Genomic DNA, 12,968 nt, shown 5'->3' on the forward strand with positions numbered 1-12,968 from the left:
GCAGGTAGTTCCCTACAGTGCCTGTGGCCTATGGCTTCTCTAGAATTCTGTATAAACAGAGCTGTGTCCTACAGTGACAGGTGACGTGGAGTGAGATGCGCAGGGAGGGGCTGTTGGGGATTGGCACTAGGCTGAGGGAAGGGGTCGAGGGTTTACAGCACGACTGTCACACCGATGCCCCTCCATGGGACTGCCATGGGGCAGCACTCGTTCTCATTGTTTCTCCCAGGAATCCTCTTCCTTCTTGCTGCTGGTAAAGCACAGCGAGAAGCCACAGGGGCGGCACCCAGTCGCAGGCCTGTCCTTGCCGTTACTGTCCTGGCTGACAACACAAGGAAGGAACAAGGTCACCACAGCGGCTGCATCGGCTGCTGGGGGCTGGTCTTTTACTTTTCCCTTTATTTCCTTTTACTGTGATCTGAAATGTCTGCTGACTTCATTTGTTCTCTCTGAGCCATGACGGTCCCCCGGCACCCTTCAGGGAGCGAGCTCTGAGCGGTCTACCAGCTTAGCAGAGCCGCCGCCAGACCACGCCTCCCCTGCAGACCACACCACCGCCTGGGATGCCCTGTGAGGACTAGGGACGCCAAGGGCAGGAAGAGAGTTTAAGGACAGGGTGAGGGCAGAGCCGACCAGGTGAGCCGGCCGAGCCAGAGCTACCTGGAACGCCTTCCGTTTTGAACTACATCTTTGGGACTTTGGCAAATGGCCGTTTGAAACATTTGAACACCCATAAGTAACTAAGGCTTGTCATTTTTTGTTCTTTATCTTTAAATGATTTTTAACAGCATCCCAATAGTGACATTATCATACTTTCAGTGACCGATCTCAGATTTAACAGTTACATTTATTAATACGTACCACTATTAGCTCATACTTTCTGTGGAAAATTCATTTTGTCAAAAGGATCCTTATGAAGTCCTTTATAAACACAACATTAACTTAAATGATAAAAGTTATCAGTCATTTTATTAAAATGCATTTGCAAAGCCTCGTAGTGAGAATGCACAGTGGCGGAGGGTCTCTAGTGGAGAGGGCCATGTGTGCTGACTGCGTGGCTGCAGTGTCATCCGTGGGGACAGCAGTGAGGACGCTGCAGACGTTCAGAGGTGGGTCTGTGGGAAGGAAGGGCCCCAGAGGCACCCCGGACAGTGACCGGAGGAGTAATCCTAGAAGCGTGCCACATGGTGCTGCCACTCGCTGCGGTGAGGCTGGGCTTCATCAGAGCCAGCTGACGAGCGGAGGAGAGAGTATGGCCGCCCGTGGGCCTGCAGCGTGTCTGCAGCTGCGGCCATTTCTCTTCGCGTCACTTCTTGTACCAGTTGCATTTGGGCAACAGAGGGTGGGTTGCAGGGCGCTGCCGGTGCAGGCTGTCACCCCAGCATGTGTGACACAGCAGTCAGAGCCTGCAACAATGTTTGAAATAAAAATGCCAAGATCGATTTTCAAATCGAGGGTACACAGCAACGCTGCAGCTGTCTGTGCCTTTCTGAGTGGTGCCCTGCATTAACCTGATCGCCGTTCGGTTTGCTATTAGATAACATGCCCTAAAGTCCCTGTGCTACAGCAGAGGCCATGGGTGCACCGGCCTGCCCATGTGGCATGTTCACAGTGGACGTCCCTGGCTTTAGGGAAGTACGAGTCAGACAGACTTACGTGATGACATATCAATATTTTTTAAAAAAATGATTTTACTTATTCATTATGATTATTTTTTAATTTGCATGTATGCTTACCAGAGACAGAGAGAGAAAAAGAAAGAGAGAGGGAGGGAGGGAGATGGGGAGGGAAAGTGAGAGAGCAAGCCACCAGGTCCGGCACTCAAACCGGGGCCAGCCATGTGGAATGATCTTTTCTTTAAAATGTGCCAGTTACACGGACACCTGCGTTGTGGCAGAGCGAGCATGGAGCAGATTCTCGGGCGCTACAGGAAGTGGGCATGGCCGTGTCTGACCCACGGTGTGCCACACAGGTCAGCACATGGCGTGTGGCAGCAGAAGCTGTTCGACGCCTGCACTGGAGGGAAACCCACGTGGGAGAGCTGGGCTTCCTCTTCGTCGCACAGATCTTGGTATTAGAGACAACACATTCTGTAAGAAGCTTTCTATCCCTGAGAACATGCAATCATTCCACCATCCCCAGCACCAGCCGAGTGAAAAGTATGGTCTTTATCTTCCTGTCCTGACTTTATCACGCTTAGGAGTAAATGTAAGGGCCCTGCATCCTGAGTGAGCAGACACTACAGAGTAGGGAAATCGGTCAAGTTTTAAATAATGAAAGATTTCCAATATACACAAACATAGATGCCAGGGTCAGGATTCAAACTGTGGTGGCCGTGTGGCCTCTGGCTCCTACAGGGCCGGCCCCATCAGTGCCCTTTCTCGTTACTGAATTGTACCGCCTCAGTGGGCAGGCCACGTGGTCGGCTGAGCCCCCGCTGACAGCAGTGTCAAGGGCTCACTTGTCTGGCACATGGTCCTGTGTGTGCACCGCCACCTCGCCTGCCCAACAGGAGCCCACCACTCAGAGACCGAGGTCTGCATGCGTGGGTGCTCGGTGCTACCTGGCTGGCTGCCTAGGGGCGAGTTCCGCTTTGTGCGACTGGAGACAGGGCAGTCGCCGCGTCGAGGGTGAGAACCGCTGACAGTCGGCCTGCCCCTCTGCCTGCGTGGCGAGTCTTCAGGGCTAACAACTTCTGGTACTCAGAAAATCGCCTGAATGAGAATAAAACTTGGGTCCATAACACCTGGAGAAACATTCAGTATTTTACTTACAGGCACAAGAAGGGGCTCGCCTTAAATTAACAAGGTGTTGCAGGGCGCAGGGTCTGGCACGATAGGAGACTGGTAAATGCTGGCTCCTTCCCGTCCCTTCCTCTTTCCCCACACAAGGGGAATGCAGGGCTCTGTATGGAACACTAGGTGAGCCAATATCCAAGTTTGGTTCAACTCAATTTCCTATTTAATTCTCATTCTTCAATTTCATTTCAAAATTATTTGTTCTCGGGACCAGCAGTTAGCGTAATGGCTATGTCACTGGACTCCCACGTAGTTGACCGCGGTTCGCGTCCCAGACCTGGGGGCTTAAAACTCATGCCGGGCGTGTGTGCGCGCATGCCCAGGATCCCGAGAGGAGAATGGAGGAGAAGGGATTGCGGTGTGGCCATCCCCCTGGGGGGTGATTTCTCGCTTTCTATCTCTCTGTCTCTCTCTGTCTGGCGAGCGCACGCGCCCTATAACAAAAACCGCTCCAAAAAAAAAATTATTTGTTCTCTAAAATGAATACAGAAGTGCTTTGTGATAAAACTATAGTACCTTTACATGCATGACAGAGACCCATCACAGACGAGCAATGACTATGGTCTCTAACCTGTGACTACCAGCTAGGCACCTCCACTCAAGTGCTTCTTGCAGCTCCTCCCTCCTGGGTGAACTCAGAAGCACCCCTGTTCTCCAGGCTCGCTCCAGCTGGGAGGTCAGGATCAGAGGGCATAGAGAGTGTGTGATGCAGACAGGCGGAGAGCGCAGGGAGCGGCTTTCGGTTGGTCTGAGTACGTGATTGAGCAACAGAAGAAAAAACGGTCAGTAGAATATGGCAGCATGCAGGCCACAGAGACATCTGTGGGAAAACACAACTTCTAGGAACGCTAGTGTGTGAAGTGACGTTCAGTCCTCTGGATACAAGCGGCTCGTTTAAACCAGCAAAAGGGGTTATGAAGAGTGTCCGTGAAATATCCTTGCAGCCCAGCCTCTGGGGCGCAGTCGGCAGCTATGGAAGCACACAACATTCAGATCCCAGCTGGTCCTGAACACACTGAGCGCCTGCAAGCCCAAGGTCCTGACCTGACCAGCTGGGGGGCTGGGCCAAGGGGGCCTGGAGTAACCAGGCCCTGGGGGAGGTGCCCCGCCCTGTCTCTCGTGTACACATGTGTGCCCTCCATTGTTACTAAGATGAAATAAAAATGTAAGATGTGCTATATGTTTTAAAGACTTTATTTGATTGCTCCATTTGACTGAACTTCATCAGGGCGCAGTCGAGGCAGCTGGAACACAGACGTGTGGGGGATGCGGCGGCTGCTCTCTGCAGCCCCAAGCTCCTCCTAGGTCTAGAAGTGCCTCTGGTGAGAACTAAACTGGAAAGCTTCTGATGATCGTATTTGAGCCATTTATTTATGGTTACTCTTTAAAACTGAGAACCATATGGGACCAGCAGTTAGCATAATGGCTATGTCGCTGGACTCCCATGTAGTCGACCGTGGTTCGAGTCCTGGAACCAGTGGCTTAAAACTCACACCAGGTACGTGTGTGCGTGCGTGCCCAAGATCCCGAGAGGAGAATGGAGGAGAAGGGATTGCGGCATGGCCATTCCCCCTGGGGGATTTCTCACTTTCTATCTCTCTGTCTCTCTCCATCTTTCTGGCAAGCTCATGCGCCCTATAGCAAAAACCTCTCCAAAAAAAAAAAAAAAAAAACGAGAACCATAATTCCATAAAGTAGTTTAACATACATTTCAAAATGTAAAACACAAACACACGGTTATTGAAGTGGTTCATTTTCTGTTTTGGACTGTCATTTTTCTGCCCAATCATTGAGGCCCACAGTAAAGATTTTGAAGCCCTTTTTTGCAAGAACCACCTGAAAGGCCATTTCTAGATCATACATGGCAAATTGTTCAAACCAACTCACAGAGTTTACATGATCTAAATTCAGCAGGCATTCGGGAGGGGGAGAGAGCGGCTCTAGAAACACATTTTCCTGCACATTCACACTCTGCCCGCCTCCCCTGTCATGTGCGCACTCGCCCGTACCCCGCCTCCCCTGTCCCATGTGTGCTCACCCGTACCCCCCGCCTCTTACAGCCTCAGCACCCATGAAGCCCTGCCCGTTCCCATCTGGAGTTGGTTTCACCGGCTGCATCCTTGCCTTTCAGCCCGGTCTGGTGCTCTGAGACATGGATGGCTGCCGACCGCATGCATGAAGCCGTCTCTGCAACTCTGTGTGTCTCCTCTCTGCCAAGTGTACTTGGGGGTCTGCACACATGCAGCTCACAGTGTTAACCACCACCCACTTTTCCCCAGCTCCCTCTCCCTGTTTGCCAGCTCTCTAAGCTAAATTGTGAAGTCAGATGTCTTCTCATTCCTCGTCTGACATTCACTCCCACCAAGTCCTAAACACACCACCCTAATCAGCTGGAACCCAGCCTTCACTTGCTTTCCTCCCAATGTTGCTGCTCCAGTTCACGTTCAGATCCTACATGGAGTCCGACGCTACCGCTCCCTTTGCCAAGCTCTCTGATGCCACACGAGACTTCGCCCTGCTGCCTCAGTGGCTCTCCCGAGTAGGCACCATCAGGACCACGCGTGCACGTGCTGCGCTCAGTCTCCACCCAGCACCCCGGGGCTTCTGATGTAGCCTTGCGGTTCCCAGACATAGCGAGCGCTCTTGCACTCAGCTTCTCTGAACAGGCTGCTCCCTCGACAAGAACATCTGCTTGCCTTATCAGCTTACTGTGCACTAGGACTTCAAGATTCAGATAAGCTTTAAGACTCCGGTAAAGTGATATTTCCTATAAGAACCCTTGCCATTCCTGCCTTTGTGAGTTAGAAGTCCTGCTCTGCCTTCCATGGCCTCATACAGCCCTCCAGGACATACCATGTGAAATGTGTGTCCTGCATCCTCCCTTAAATGGGGGGTGGAGGCCAGGTCTTCAATGTCATATTCCTAAAACACTGGTTCTCAGAATTGGTCCCAAATCCTCAACACAGTGCTGAAATTACAGACTCTACCAAAGAACGTCTGTTGGAGGTCTATGTCTGTGTGTGCATTTACCATATTGTAAGTTAAAACTGAAGGATTTAAAACAAGCCAGTTACATGTTAACAAAATTACATACTTTTGTTGAGCAGTGGCTATATTTTCCAAAACAAAAAGGAGAAGAGTGGTGTTGTGTTACATTTTTGCAAATGGTATTATGTGTCTGGCTTTTAAGCAAAGACAGCTATCTTCTCATGTTTTTGCTTCTATAGTCAACCAATTAATGGAATATGTTGTTGTTGTTAACACACACACACACACACACACACACACATAAAAATAATCCAGCTTCACACAGATACAGAGTTGGAAGGAGACTAGTATATTTTCTAAGAGAGATTCTTGCTATAGGGTGTGTGTCTTTACCAGAGACATAGAGAGATACAGAGACAGAAAGTGAGAAATCACCCCCAAGAGGGGATGGTCATGCCTTAGTCCTTTCTCCTCCCTTCTCCTCTTCGGGAATGTACACACATGCCTGGCATGAGTTTCCAGCTGCAGGGTCAGGAATTTGAATCCTGGTCAACCATGTGGGATTCCAGTGCTGTAGTCACCATGCCACCTGCTGACCCCAGGAGATTGGTATTTTAATAGCCTTTCAGAGAGTTGACTATCAGTGGGTATTGTACTTTGAAAATACACCCAAACTCAATAGTAGTAGTTAAACAATATCAAATCTAAAACCATTTGTATAAAGTTTTTACACTGTTATATTAAAATCTGTTGTATCTCTGGGACCAGCAGATGGCATAATGGTTACATTCATTGCTGGACTCCCATGCAGTTGGCCATGATTCCAGTCCTGTACCAGTGGCTTAAAACTCACGCCAGGCGCATGTGCGTGTGTGCCCAAAATCCCAAGAGGAGAATGGAAGAGAAGAAATTGCAGCACGGCCATCCTCCCAGGGGGTGATTTCTTGCTTTCTGTCTCTGTCTCTCCAGTGAGCATAGGCACTCTATGGCAAAAATCTCTGTCTTAAAAAAAAAAAATCTGCTTTATCTCAAATAAATTCTCTTACCCATGCATGGTTTTATATTATGCATTTTTAAAAACCATTGGTTCTCTGAGTCATGCAGATCATCTAAATTTTGACACATTCTATTATATAATACAAAAAAGTCACATTAATAAACATCACCACCAGGCTCATCAGAAAACTCTGTAACTATTATGAAGCTGTTAAACTCACAGTGGTGGATACAATTTTTCCAAAATTTTAATTTTTTGCTTGAAAGCTTAAATTTTATCATTTGCAACAAGTACTGTCAACCGTCTTCCTTGAAATGACAGCTCAACCCACGCGTTCTGAGAAGTATCTGCAAATGGAACATCTGCATGACTAGGCTCGTCTGTGCGTCATTCTTTCAGGTGCAGATGTGCGCCCTGGAGAGAGGCACTCAGCCATGCCAGCTCCACGCAATGGTTTGGTAGACCCTTGATTCAAAGTTAGACTGAAAAGTAAGGCTTGGTGTACCAAATTCCATTCTGATTTGAATATATACTAAAGTTATTCCATTAATCAAATTGTCTTCATCTACAAGAGAAACATTTTTGTTTTATCTACAGACATCAATTAATACTATTTTTGATTGTTTTGGAGAGCAACTAAACTATTGTTTAGCCCGCTGCGGGGCGCGTGTGGAGACCACGTCTGTGGGAGCAGGTCTGCAGCACGCCCATGCCCTTGCCACTGAGCCTGACGAGAGCGGTCACTAACTCCGAGCTGGCAGCAACTGCGAGGCCTCTTCTCCTCGCCCTCCCTAATGCACTCTCCCGCACTCTGAAAAGTCGTCTTGCCCCTTGGTGACCTGGGGAGGCCGAGTGCCCAGTTAAATCACTTTCATTACAAAAGCACATGGAGCCAAACCCTTTTTATAGCACATGATTCCAAACCTATAATAAGCATCAGGAAAAGGAGCACAAAAGCTCTTTTAAATTATATGACGAGCTTTAAACAATCGGTGATACCAAAAAAGGTTAGAGATCTTTGCTGTGAGGGCTCAACTGGCACAGAAATTATGAAAGTGACATTTTGAAATGAGACCTTTTTTTTGTTTTGAGAGGTTTTTGCCTCAGGGTATGTGCACTGGCAGGAGAGAGAGACAGAGACAATGAGAGGAAAATGAGAAATCACCCCTGGGGGGTGGCCACGCCATAATCCCTTCTCCTCTCTTCTCCTTCCTGGATCTTGGACACACACCAACAGGTGTTCCATGTGGGCTTCAAGTCACTGTGTTTGGGACCGAAGCCCCAAGTGGCCATGTGGGAGTCTAGCGCCTTAACCAATGTACCTGCTGGTACCAGGAGAATATTCATTCTTTTTTTTTTTTTTTGCCGCAAAAAGAAAAGTATGGAACGCTTCATGAATTTGTGTGTCATCCTTGCGCAGGGGCCATGCTAATCTTCTCGTATTGTTCCAATTTTAGTATATGTGCTGCCGAAGCGAGCACAGGAGAATATTCATTCTTCTGGTGTCAGGGCAGGCTCTGAGAACAACAGTTAAGTCCAAACAGAAGACAGAGACCATCCAGGAGGGGTGGGCTGCACAGCTGTCAGTCACGCTGATGCGTGGTAGTCTCACTTTACTTCACAGACTGGGTGCCCACACGTGGCCATGCTATTTTGATTTTATCACCTGGCCCTCACAGTAACTCCAGGAGGTGGGTGCTGTTCCTGTCCCTGTCACATGGATAAGAAAACCATGATCAGAGCTGGAATACGCTGAGTAAGTCCTGGGGGTGGTGGGTGGTGAAGCCAAGCTTCAAACCCGGGGACCTGTCTCTGGGCCATGCCCCTGTACACTGTCAGGGCAGACAGCCTTCCTGACCTGGTGTCTCCTGCTGCATCAGACATGGACCGCAGATACCTGTCGAGTACCAGCATGTCCCAGGCACTGCTAGAAGCTGGCACTATAATATAAATGTCATGTCATTACAGGGCTCAACTTTGGCATGGTGGTTAAGGAGGCTGAATCCCACATGGCTGGCCAACTGCACAGTTTGAGTCCCAGACCCAGTGATTTCAAAAACCTGCTGGGCACATGTGTGAGCACGCCCAAAATCCTGAGGAGACTGGAGAAGGGGTTACTGAGTGGCCGTCTCCCAGGGACCGCGGTCTCACTTTCTTCCCCTCCCCCCCCCCGGTGAGCATAAGCATCATACAGCAAAAACTTAGGGAAGAAAAGATACCTCGTATAACATAGAGACAGCATTCTTATTTGTTCACAGACACTTAGTCTAATCGATACATCCTTTCTAGGAGCTGGTTTGATAAGACAATTATCTTCATGTCGAGTTTCAGAGGGAAACTAAAACAGGGCTGTCGAGGATTCCCCATGCAGTGGGAGACAGGCTCACTGTGGCCGACCTTGGCCAGGGTCTGCGCACCCTACACCATCACAGGCCTCCGGAGTCAGGAGAGTAACTGCTGACACCACACTGGTCAGCTCTGTCCCCCAGCCTGGCACGAGGCCTTGACATGGGTGCTGGCAACACTCAATACTGTAACCCAGCCACGGGCCAATGTAAGCAGGTTTTAGAACCAGGATCAGTCAGGATATAACAGTGGGCGGACCAGCAGTTGGCGTAATGGCTATGTCACTGGACTCCCACATAGTCGAACGCGGTTCGCGTCCAGGACCTGGTGGCTTAAACTCACGCCAGATGCGTGTGCGTGTGTGCCCAAGATCCCAAGAGGAGAATAGAGGAGAAGGGATTGCGGCGTGGCCATCCCCATCAGGGGGGTGATATCTCACCTTCTGTCTCTCTGTCTCTCTCTGTCTTTCTGGTGAGCGCATGCACCCTATAGCAAAAACCTCTCAAAAAAGCAAACAAACAAAGAAACAATGTAACAGTGGGAAACTGTAGTGACCAGTGACGGGGACTTGGGTCAGGAGCACGCGGCACACTAGCCCACGGGGCAGCATGGGTTGGCCACCACTTTACCTTCAGAAGGTCACCAATATGAATATCGTTCTAACACGACACTATCCTAATAGTTTAAACTGTGCAGAAACCCACCACACAGGCAAATCACATAGCAACGCCACTTATCTACACAGACAGAATTAGTGCATGACCCAGAACGTGCAAGGCCAGAGGTCAATGCACTTTCCAGGAAAGGGCCCTAAGAGTTATCTCAGCCTTCATCACAACTGCTCAGCCTGCCGTGCACAGCAGGTGTGTGAGCAGGAGAGCAGGGCTGCTCCGTATGAAAGTGAGGTGACAGGAACGGAGTGGCCGGCTTTCACCCCACAGCTGTGGTGTTCTGACCCCTGTGCTAGAAGGCTAAGCATGGGGAAACTTAAAGCGTGCGACCAGTAGATGGCGTAACAGTTACATTGCTGGACTCCCACATAGCTGGCCATGGTTGGGGTCCCAGACCCAGCAGTTTGAAACTCACATTGGGTACACGTGTGAGCGTGCCCAAAATCCCTAGAGTGAAATGGAGAAGGGACTGAGGTGTGGCCGTCCCCCTGGGGGGGGTGATTTCCCACTTTCTGTCTCTCTGTCTCTCTGGTGAGCATACGTGCCCTATAGCAAAAATTTCCAAAAAAATGACATTTACACTAGTGTTTTTAGTAATATTTTATAATATGGTACAATAAATTTTAAAAGTAAAAAATATGCATACATTAATAATCAAGTCATTCCTTTGCTCATTTGAATTTAAAGCACTGGTTTCTGCTCCACTGCCAACCTACCTTCCCCCCGGAAGTATTTTACAAACTCCAGGCCTGGCTTTAGGGAAGCGAGTCCACACAGGATTTAGCTAGATAGCAAAACTCTCATTTCTGTTGGTTAAAAAAATCCCAAATTCAAGGTAGCCACCAATCAGCCCACAAGCATTTCCAGATTAGTAACAGAATATCTGGACCTCCGTGGGTACCCTTCTGAGACGGTATCCCGGAAGTTAAGCAGTTTGAAATCTAACCATGAGGCCATGGCATTATCTGAATTTATGCAGCGAAAGGTGAGATGGCACCTTGGCAGGGCTAACACGGAAACAACTGGCGTAACCAGCAACCAGAGAACGACCTCCTCTGTGGACACTGCAAAGGCTGGGGACCCCAGGAGGCCTGTCCCATTCCAGTCTGGCCTGGGGCTGGGTCCGGTGCCATGAGCCGTAACCTCAGCAGGAGGCTGAAGAGGATCTGAGCTTGAGGCTGCCTGGGCAGCCCACAGACCTGTCTACACAGCGCTGAGCGTGGCATGTGTACCCTGCTCCCAGTGGGAGGCTGAGGCTGGGCAGAAGGGTCTAGACAGCACAACCCTGTCTTAAAAAAGCAAGAAAAACAGAAATGGATCTTGCTGCACAGTGTGTGATTACTCTAGGAGTAGAGATGCCTCACAGCTTTCTTTGTTCAGTAAAAGTACATGTTAGCTTTTATGTGCATATTTTCTTAATATGCTTTCTGATTGATCTTACAGTATTTGAGTAACCAGTGGCCCATGATTCATTGGCTTCAGGCTTTTCAGTTCCCCAGCTTCGACCTAATAACCGCTGTGATGCTCGGACGACAACCTCTGGCCCGCGTGTCCCGTACGGCACGCAGAGGACGCCTGGCTGCGGCTGGTCCCAGATAGGGAGTAGGCGACAGGTATTCTCATGGTGAAATGATTTAAAATGATCATTACTAAGTTCTTTTCAAAGTGCAAGTGGGCTGTTGGAGGAAGACACAGGGAGACGGCCACTGGACAGGGGTGCTCAGCCTAGGCTGACGGTGCGGCTGTCAGGCAGGACCGGGCATGGGACGCGGGAGTGGGCTGGAAAGCCAGGGTGAGCCAGCTTGGTGAGAATGCAGGGAGGACCATGTGCAGGGTACTGAGAAGGGGACACTCTCAGCCCGGGGCGGGGACAGGGTCTTGCAATAAGCAACTAGAATCAACCAGAATTCAGAGCTTCGATGGTGTGGGGACACCCAGACGCAGAGGGTGGGGAGGGCCTCTGGAGGTCCGTGTGGGACATGTGTGTGGGGAGACAGGGGCTGTCAGGCCGGTGGGTCATTTCCCCACTGTTCTGACACCAGCATTTCCTGGGCCTGACCAGCTCTGTGCCGCCCCACGCCGACTCCCACGCTGATATAATCACGCTGTGCCTGCACCACATCTCACAAGTAGGAGAAGACAGCACTTCAGTGACTCCCGGAGCACTAAGGATTCAGAGGCCAAAGCACCCGTTAACCTTCCATTCCCAAACTGACTTGTAGCCATTAGCAAACACAGTGGGTAAAAAACAACAGCTAAGACCAAGGCACACTGAGAAATCTCTGCCATGCTACACTGGCCCCCAGCACTCAGCCCGACGAATGACAGGCAGGAGGGAGTGGCACCCCTTCTCTGGCTGAGTGTCCCAGAGGCGCTCTGCACACCTGGGCGGTTTAGGAGGACTAGGGTGTGCTCCTATCCTCCTGGGCCAACATCCTCGCCAGGTGGACACAGGCCCAGCATTCAAAGTGTGTCCAAGGAGGCCAGGCTTCTGGCTTGGGCTAATATTGATTTGGACAGGGACAAAGGAGACAAAGATTTGTGGGCTGCCAACTGCTTTTGACAGTAACAGGCCACACAGCTTGGCCTCAGTGACCAGCCCGAGGCCAAACAGACCCATTCATAAAACGGGATTTCCTTCCCGAATCCTTGTGGTGAAACTGCCTGGGTTTTGGCAGGCACTTGCCTGGCACTCGGCTTCCCTGGTGCTGCCAGGACGCAGACTGTCCCCCCAGTCCCCACGCCTGTGGGAGTCCTGGCAGCATTACGGATGACTGGTGAGGAGGACCCCAAGCTGCCAGCCTCACTGACCACGGCCACCCCTGGTCTGGATCTAGAAATTTCTCACATGATTTGCCCCAGAGCATGGAAACTGCACCTCCTTACACCTTGCAGAAGGAGAGATGGTGAGGGGCAGCTCCATGCCCGGCAGCAATGGCTACATCCAACCCCAGCAGGAGCCAGTAAGAACACGGTGAGCATTTGCGTGAGCATCAGAACTGCTGGGTCTCACTGACTCATTCTCATCTTTAATGTAGGGTTTTTGCCAAAGGGCGCATGCACTTGCCAGAGAGAGAGAGACAGTGAGAAAGTAAGAAATCACGGGAACCAGCAGTTAGCGTAATGGCTATGTCGCTGGACTCCCACGTAGTCGACCGCGGTTCGTGT

At 50.2% G+C, this 12,968-nt stretch overlaps 1 protein-coding gene and 1 non-coding gene across 2 annotated transcripts in view; both read right to left on the reverse strand.

Moving 5' to 3' along the window:
• CHRM3 (cholinergic receptor muscarinic 3) overlaps positions 1–12,968 on the reverse strand; it is a 340,570-nt gene that overhangs the window by 137,535 nt on the left and 190,067 nt on the right. The gene's annotated exons all lie outside the window — the stretch shown is intronic.
• Positions 8,159–8,264, reverse strand: LOC114007371 (U6 spliceosomal RNA). Its single transcript, XR_003549003.1, has one exon. It is a non-coding gene; the product is annotated as a U6 spliceosomal RNA (small nuclear RNA).

This window comes from Tupaia chinensis, unplaced genomic scaffold (assembly GCF_000334495.1).
Source record: "Tupaia chinensis unplaced genomic scaffold, TupChi_1.0 Scaffold000161_1, whole genome shotgun sequence".
NCBI lineage: Eukaryota > Metazoa > Chordata > Mammalia > Scandentia > Tupaiidae > Tupaia > Tupaia belangeri.